We start from the raw sequence: 7748 nt of genomic DNA on the forward strand, positions 1-7748 counted from the left end.
TAGCAAGGTCGCCAGCTGGGTTATTGTATCTGCATCCCAGCAATGCAGTTCAGTGGGTGTATTATATATTATTTGTAGCCAGAAATGTATGCTCATAGAGAAATATCACAAATGGAGGCACACTCAAACACAGTAATAAAATGTGTGGATTTACTGATGCAAATTACATGAACACACACACACAATCACAAGTAATACATGAATATGGAATATGGATAATGAGTCTGGAGATCGTCAGCCTCTTCTTCCACGACCATCCAACGCTCCTTCTACTGGGCAGGAAGACAGGAGTCTCACACTCTCACAGGAGGGCCTCTTCACCACGTCGGCACCTCTTCTTCACTGTCCTGCCATCCATACACACTGTCCTCTCTGACAGTCCTGGACACAAGCTGCCTTGCAGCCTACTCTACTATTAAAGTAATAAAGTCTTGCTGCCACATACACAAGTAAATATTGTGGCCTAACTAGCCTACTCATACAAGGGGTAATGGGAGGGAAAAATGATCTACCTTACACTCCTGGCTCACGACGCCTGTCCCTCGATGGTGTGAGGTTCCCACGCTTCCTTGGGTCGATCCTCGACGATCCAGGGCGTTCCACAGGTCCTCAGGTGTCGTGAAGCCTTCGCGTCGTCGCCGTTCCAATCCCTGAGATTCAGCTGCCCCAATCCTGGTTCATCGATGGGCGCTGAGCTAATCACTATTTTTCCCCACACTCGCCTCTCCCACAGGGCGTCGCTCCTTGTCCTAGGCACGGTGTCGTCCTTCCAAGATTCTCAGTGGATGTGACCCCAGTCACAGCTAGCTTGCTCGCCCACCTTCCAGACCTCAACGTCCAGCCAGCGGCGCCGCCCAGCGTCGTCGCCGACTATTTTCCAAGTTTGGGCACTTCTCTGCTCACTGAACTTGGTTCCTCTTTTGCTTCCCAGAAGCGCAGGGTCTCCAATAACTGTGGTAGGCTGCGCAGGCCAGCTCAATCCACTGAACAAGGCTTGCAGAGCCTCCACTCTTTGAGAGCAGACCGAGGCGCGTCCTGTCGCTTCCACGGTCAGTACAACTCTGACGTTGGCGCCGCCCGGGGCACTCGGTGACGTCATGGCGGGCCCTGATTTGTCGCCCGCGACCTACGTCGGCCAATCCGCGATCGGCATAGTGTCCCTTCCACAAGGTCATATCTGCCGTAGGGGATACTGTTTCATTTTATAACAGGGCGCCAATTTTCCTTTATTTACAACTTATAATATAACCTCCTTCCATTAAATGGCAGCCGGTCTGGTCGCCACATATGTCATTAGACTCCCTGAACCTCAGAGAATCAGTAGGGAGAGCTGATATGACTCTTTAAGCCGGCAAACGAAAGAAATAGGAGAGGGCACCGTAACATACCCCTCCCCTTAAAATAAGAGTCATATCGGAAGAGCAGCACTCAAGAGGGCCATCTATACTCTTGCTCCCTCCGTTCCTGAAGTGTCACTCCTCCAGTTGGTGACGTGGCTCGTACCACCTTGCCAGTCACTTGCCTCATTGTATCTCCACCTCGCATAGTACCGGGTGTGATGGGTGTTCCCTGAACACCTACAAGAAATCCTCTCTCCGTGGCTACGAGTGTACTCCCACGGCTCGTTACCACTGTAAGATTCAGTGCATGCAGCGCCTCCACCGCGTCGTGCACTCCGAGATAGTCTTGCATTTCCATTGCGTCCTACAGGTACTCCATGTTTCCTCCCCTGATCTCCTCTTCGCCAATCTTCTCTCTTCTCGGTTCCTCTTCTCCCGTAGGTGCGTTGTCTCCTCACAGTGGCACTTGTAACCTGTACTCCATCCAGCAGCTTCCTCTCTTCCACACTAGGCTTTTGCGATGGCCCAATGCCCCTCTGGTTAGGCTGGCGCCTACCCTGGGTGTACCTATTCCCTGCTTTCTTCGTATTGCCTTTCCTATACCACTCGCTCCTTCGTTCCCGACGAACATCTTCACTCCTCCATGAGATTCTCTTCCCTGCAGACGTCTTCTTCGGTTCGTGGTTGGGCTCATCCACCTCCCTGTGGCTCACCTCACCACGGTGGTTCATCTTGCACCTACCACTATTCATCTGGCCGGCATAGGGTGCACTGCGTCGTGGTTCCTCCACTCTGCCCCTCACTGCCGTTCGCTCATCCACTGAGCTTACTTTATTCACGTTTCCGTATGGAGGGAGTGCGGTCTGCAGCCTCCTCACCGCCCCAGGCGTTTGTACAGCTGCTCCTCGCCACTCCTCCACACGCATCATCAGGCTTAGTCGGAGGTCCCCGTCGGGGTTTTCCACAACCTCCGACGACCTCTCTGCACTCTCGCCCTCGTTGTCGTCGTCTCTGGCAACGTTTTCCCTGGCGAAGTCGGCTTCCTCACGACCATCTGGAACGACCGATACCTCACCTGGCAGGGTTGTACCGCTGCTTGCAACATAGGCACTCCTGGCCCAATCGGGTTGTATCCTGCCTCCTCCGAGGTCATTACCCAGCACCATCTGTACATGCTCTAGGGGTAACTTAGGGGCTACAGCTACTATAGCTTTCTCGACTCCGCAGTCGGCAATCAGCTGTACTTCGTGAAGTGGCAACCTGTATTCCTCCCCCACACTGCGTATCCTCACCACTCCCACAGGTGAATCATTAAATTCCTTGGGGAGAATACTCCTGGTCACCATACTTATGTCAGCACCCGTATCTCGAAGCACGGCAACCTCCACTGGGTCTGACTTTCCAAACTTCACGTTGGCTCCGAAAACGAAGGGATGTTCACCCAACTTCATTTCCCAACCATTCACGTTGGGTCCACTATAATATGGGGTGTGAACAAACACTCTCTCCTCTTCCAACATTAATCCTACATTCCTTTGGTGCTCCTCACACTCGCGGGCATAATGTCCTCTCACACCACAGTTGTAGCATCGGCTGCCTCTCCTGGGCGGCCACTCGCCAGTCACTCTGGCGGTACCACTTGCAGACGTCCCCTGGGTCCTCCTTGGACTCCCTGTCGTCGTGTCCGGGACTGCAGCACTTGCTCCTGAGCTAGGTCCACTGCTCACAGCTTGGGGCTTCCTCCCCGCGTCTCTTGAGCTCTTGAACCACGTTACTTCATCGGGCACACTACTCTTGGGAGAGTCCCCACCCGTCCTCGCTCCTCCTGAACTCCTAAGGTTCCCTCCCGACCTGGGATAAGGCGAGTGTCTGGGCGGCCCCTCCCTCCTGATATGTAGTGCCTCCTCCAGCATGTCGGCTCGATCCGCTGCAGCCTTCAGGTCCTTAATACCTGCTTCTCTCACCCTTACTCGCAACTCAGGATGGAGCACTGACATAAACTTCTCCATCACTATCAGTCGTTTGATATCATCCACCGACTCCGCTTCCTCCGCCTTCAACCATCGTAGGAATTTCCGTTCCATATCCCTGGCGGTCTCGGCGTAAGTCTTTCCCGACGCTCTTGTACACTCTCTGAACCGCTTCCGGTACATCTCCGGAGTCAGCCGGAATGAGTGGAGAACCGCATTCTTAATTGCGTCATAACTAGTACACTCCTCTAGGTCCAGCATGTTATAGGCTTCCCGGGCCTCACCAGTCAATCTGCCCTGGACCAGAGCAGCCCAATCATCTTCCGGCCACTCCTTCAGAGTTGCTATCCGTTCAAAGTGTTCGAAGAACGCCTCAGCTTCTTGTGGTTCGAACGTAGGTAAGTCACGTTCCCTTACCTTGAGGTCATCCCGCCGTGCAGGTAGTGAGGGCAGACCACGTTCAACGCGACGCAATTCGACTTCTTTCTTTGCCCTTATCTCCTCCAGTCGCAGTTGTCTCTCTCCCTCTTCTCGCTGCAGCCGAGCTTCTCGCTCCTCTCGCTGCAGCTCAGCCGCACGTTCCTCTCGCTGCAGCTCAGCCGCACGTTCCTCTCGCTGCAGCTCAGCCGCACGTTCCTCTCGCTGCAGCTCAGCCGCACGTTCCTCTCGCTGCAGCTCAGCCGCACGTTCCTCTCGCTGCAGCTCAGCCGCACGTTCCTCTCGCTGCAGCTCAGCCGCACGTTCCTCTCGCTGCAGCTCAGCCGCACGTTCCTCTCGCTGCATTTGCGCTTCTCTCTCCTCTCGTCGCAGCTGGGCTTCCAGTTGCATCTTCATCATTTCCAGTTGCAGGCTCCTCTTACTACAGCTGGACCTTCCACTGCTCCCATGTTCACTGTGAATTCTCTCCACACTGGTAGGCGCTTGGGGAGGCCCTAGTCGGGACGGTTCACCTTGCGACGGCTCTCCTCGGGACAGCTCCTCTTGAGATGGCTCCTCTCCCGTCGCTTCCTCTCGAGCTGTGAGCTGTGCCATGATCTCTATCCTTCGCTCCGCTACCTTAGTCGTCCTCAACCTGATCCCAAAGTGGTTTGCCACTTGTTGGAGCTGGGCCTTGGTACACTCTTCCAAAATTCTCTCGTCCCTTGTGTCAATAAATTTCTTTACTTTGTCCTCCTCCATCTCTATATCATTGAGCATACACGACAGCACAGACAAGTTAGTAGGCACTAATTTCACCGTTTCAGTCCCTTAGCCGGTTGAGTAACAGTACTACTGAATTCACTGGCCACACTGTATTAGTACCCTGGCAACACTTGTCTTGAAATTTGGTCCACACTGTAGCTTGATCCACGCTTCCTGGCGAAGTTCCCAGTTCTTGGCTACTGGGGTTCGAATCCTGGCAAGGTCGCCAGTTCTCTTGTCACGTGGGGGTGGGCGGTCCGGGGCTCTGCTAACACTCGGCTGCTAGGGGCTCAAAGGGCCCAAATACTCAGCCCCTCCGACTCCCTGGATTCACCGGAGTCTCCTTGGTCACACAAGATAGGACCAACAATGCCCACCTCCGCAGGTCTTTGCTTCCACCACAAAGGGGTGCCACTGATTCACCCTGGAAGCCCTTCAGTCAACCACGGGGAAACTGCTGTTAACAGTTCCGGCCTAGACCCGTGGGGGAGTAAAGGAAGACTCAGGCTTACCTATAACCATAACCTCCCTGAGTCTTGCCTGTCAGACAAAAAAAAAGGTTGCAGGAACTCCTTTCCCGCCTGTCTTCTCTATCTTCCTCTTAGCAAGGTCGCCAGCTGGGTTATTGTATCTGCATCCCAGCAATGCAGTTCAGTGGGTGTATTATATATTATTTGTAGCCAGAAATGTATGCTCATAGAGAAATATCACAAATGGAGGCACACTCAAACACAGTAATAAAATGTGTGGATTTACTGATGCAAATTACATGAACACACACACACAATCACAAGTAATACATGAATATGGAATATGGATAATGAGTCTGGAGATCATCAGCCTCTTCTTCCACGACCATCCAACGCTCCTTCTACTGGGCAGGAAGACAGGAGTCTCACACTCTCACAGGAGGGCCTCTTCACCACGTCGGCACCTCTTCTTCACTGTCCTGCCATCCATACACACTGTCCTCTCTGACAGTCCTGGACACAAGCTGCCTTGCAGCCTACTCTACTATTAAAGTAATAAAGTCTTGCTGCCACATACACAAGTAAATATTGTGGCCTAACTAGCCTACTCATACAAGGGGTAATGGGAGGGAAAAATGATCTACCTTACACTCCTGGCTCACGACGCCTGTCCCTCGATGGTGTGAGGTTCCCACGCTTCCTTGGGTCGATCCTCGACGATCCAGGGCGTTCCACAGGTCCTCAGGTGTCGTGAAGCCTTCGCGTCGTCGCCGTTCCAATCCCTGAGATTCAGCTGCCCCAATCCTGGTTCATCGATGGGCGCTGAGCTAATCACTATTTTTCCCCACACTCGCCTCTCCCACAGGGCGTCGCTCCTTGTCCTAGGCACGGTGTCGTCCTTCCAAGATTCTCAGTGGATGTGACCCCAGTCACAGCTAGCTTGCTCGCCCACCTTCCAGACCTCAACGTCCAGCCAGCGGCGCCGCCCAGCGTCGTCGCCGACTATTTTCCAAGTTTGGGCACTTCTCTGCTCACTGAACTTGGTTCCTCTTTTGCTTCCCAGAAGCGCAGGGTCTCCAATAACTGTGGTAGGCTGCGCAGGCCAGCTCAATCCACTGAACAAGGCTTGCAGAGCCTCCACTCTTTGAGAGCAGACCGAGGCGCGTCCTGTCGCTTCCACGGTCAGTACAACTCTGACGTTGGCGCCGCCCGGGGCACTCGGTGACGTCATGGCGGGCCCTGATTTGTCGCCCGCGACCTACGTCGGCCAATCCGCGATCGGCATAGTGTCCCTTCCACAAGGTCATATCTGCCGTAGGGGATACTGTTTCATTTTATAACAGGGCGCCAATTTTCCTTTATTTACAACTTATAATATAACCTCCTTCCATTAAATGGCAGCCGGTCTGGTCGCCACATATGTCATTAGACTCCCTGAACCTCAGAGAATCAGTAGGGAGAGCTGATATGACTCTTTAAGCCGGCAAACGAAAGAAATAGGAGAGGGCACCGTAACAATGAATACAATATAAAGTATATATCTACAACATGAGTATCTAAACCTTGTCTATGTGGTATACATCTCACAGTGCCAGAATCTAATTTAATGTCATGACAAGAAGACAATGCAATGAACAATAGTGAAATGGATATTAAACAGTATACATGATATTAATACATCAGTGACCTAAATGTATACATTCTCCATCATAGTTCACATAATTATTTCCTATACAGCATTATGTAGCATTCCATACAAAAATCATATAAGGATTTTTTCAAGCTACATGACATTAGGCTACTGCTATTCATACTGCTATACTGCTAGACTTCCAATATATAACCACAAATACATGGCATACAACTTTGGTATAGAAATACAATATACATTGATATATGTGCCATACATTGGCAATACACAATTAATACGAGTGTATTGCCGAAAAGAGATTAGCTAATAATTATATTATTCGTAATACTAGGCTAATCAGCCCAGATATCACTATACGGTTTGAGCACATCATACACCAGCTACAGTATGATCATACTGGTGTATGTGTGGTCATAACATGTGTGTGTGTCAGAGTGTGTGTATTCACCTATTTGTGCTTGTGGGGGTTGAGCTCTGCTCTTTCGAACCGCCTCTCAACTGTCAATCAACTGTTACTAACTCTTAATTATTTTTCTTCTACACACACACACACACACACACACACACACACACACACACACACACACACACAGGAAGCAGCCCGTGACAGCTTACTAACTCCCAGGTACCAATTTACTGCTAGGTAACAGGAGCATCAGGGTGAAAGAAACTCTTCCTATTTTGTTTCTCGCCGGCGCCAGGAGAAACAAATTTGATACTGTGTGAGTGTAGGAGAGTGCACTTGAGTGCACATGAGTGCACCACCACTCCACTGACACTTCAACAGTCTTCACCAGCGCTTCAAAATCCTCAGCAACAACGACAACAACGACAACAATATATTCCAGGCACGCGAACTCAGAAGAAAAAAATGTAACTGAAAAAAAGTCTTTGACAAATTACTTTCGTGTTGGGTTTTATTCCTCGCACATGTATAAAAATTACCGCGGGCGCGTAAGTTATGATTCACGTTATGTCTGATGGAGAATTCGAAAATCTTACTTACATCTAGAATCAAATAATAGTAATTAGAGAATTATTTCTAGTGTTAATGCTAACCAATTACGGGGAAAATATTGCCTTGGAGTTGTACAATGGTTCTGAACCTATACATTGCAGCGCATACACTCAAAGT

Source organism: Procambarus clarkii, chromosome 22 (genome assembly GCF_040958095.1).
Source record: "Procambarus clarkii isolate CNS0578487 chromosome 22, FALCON_Pclarkii_2.0, whole genome shotgun sequence".
NCBI lineage: Eukaryota > Metazoa > Arthropoda > Malacostraca > Decapoda > Cambaridae > Procambarus > Procambarus clarkii.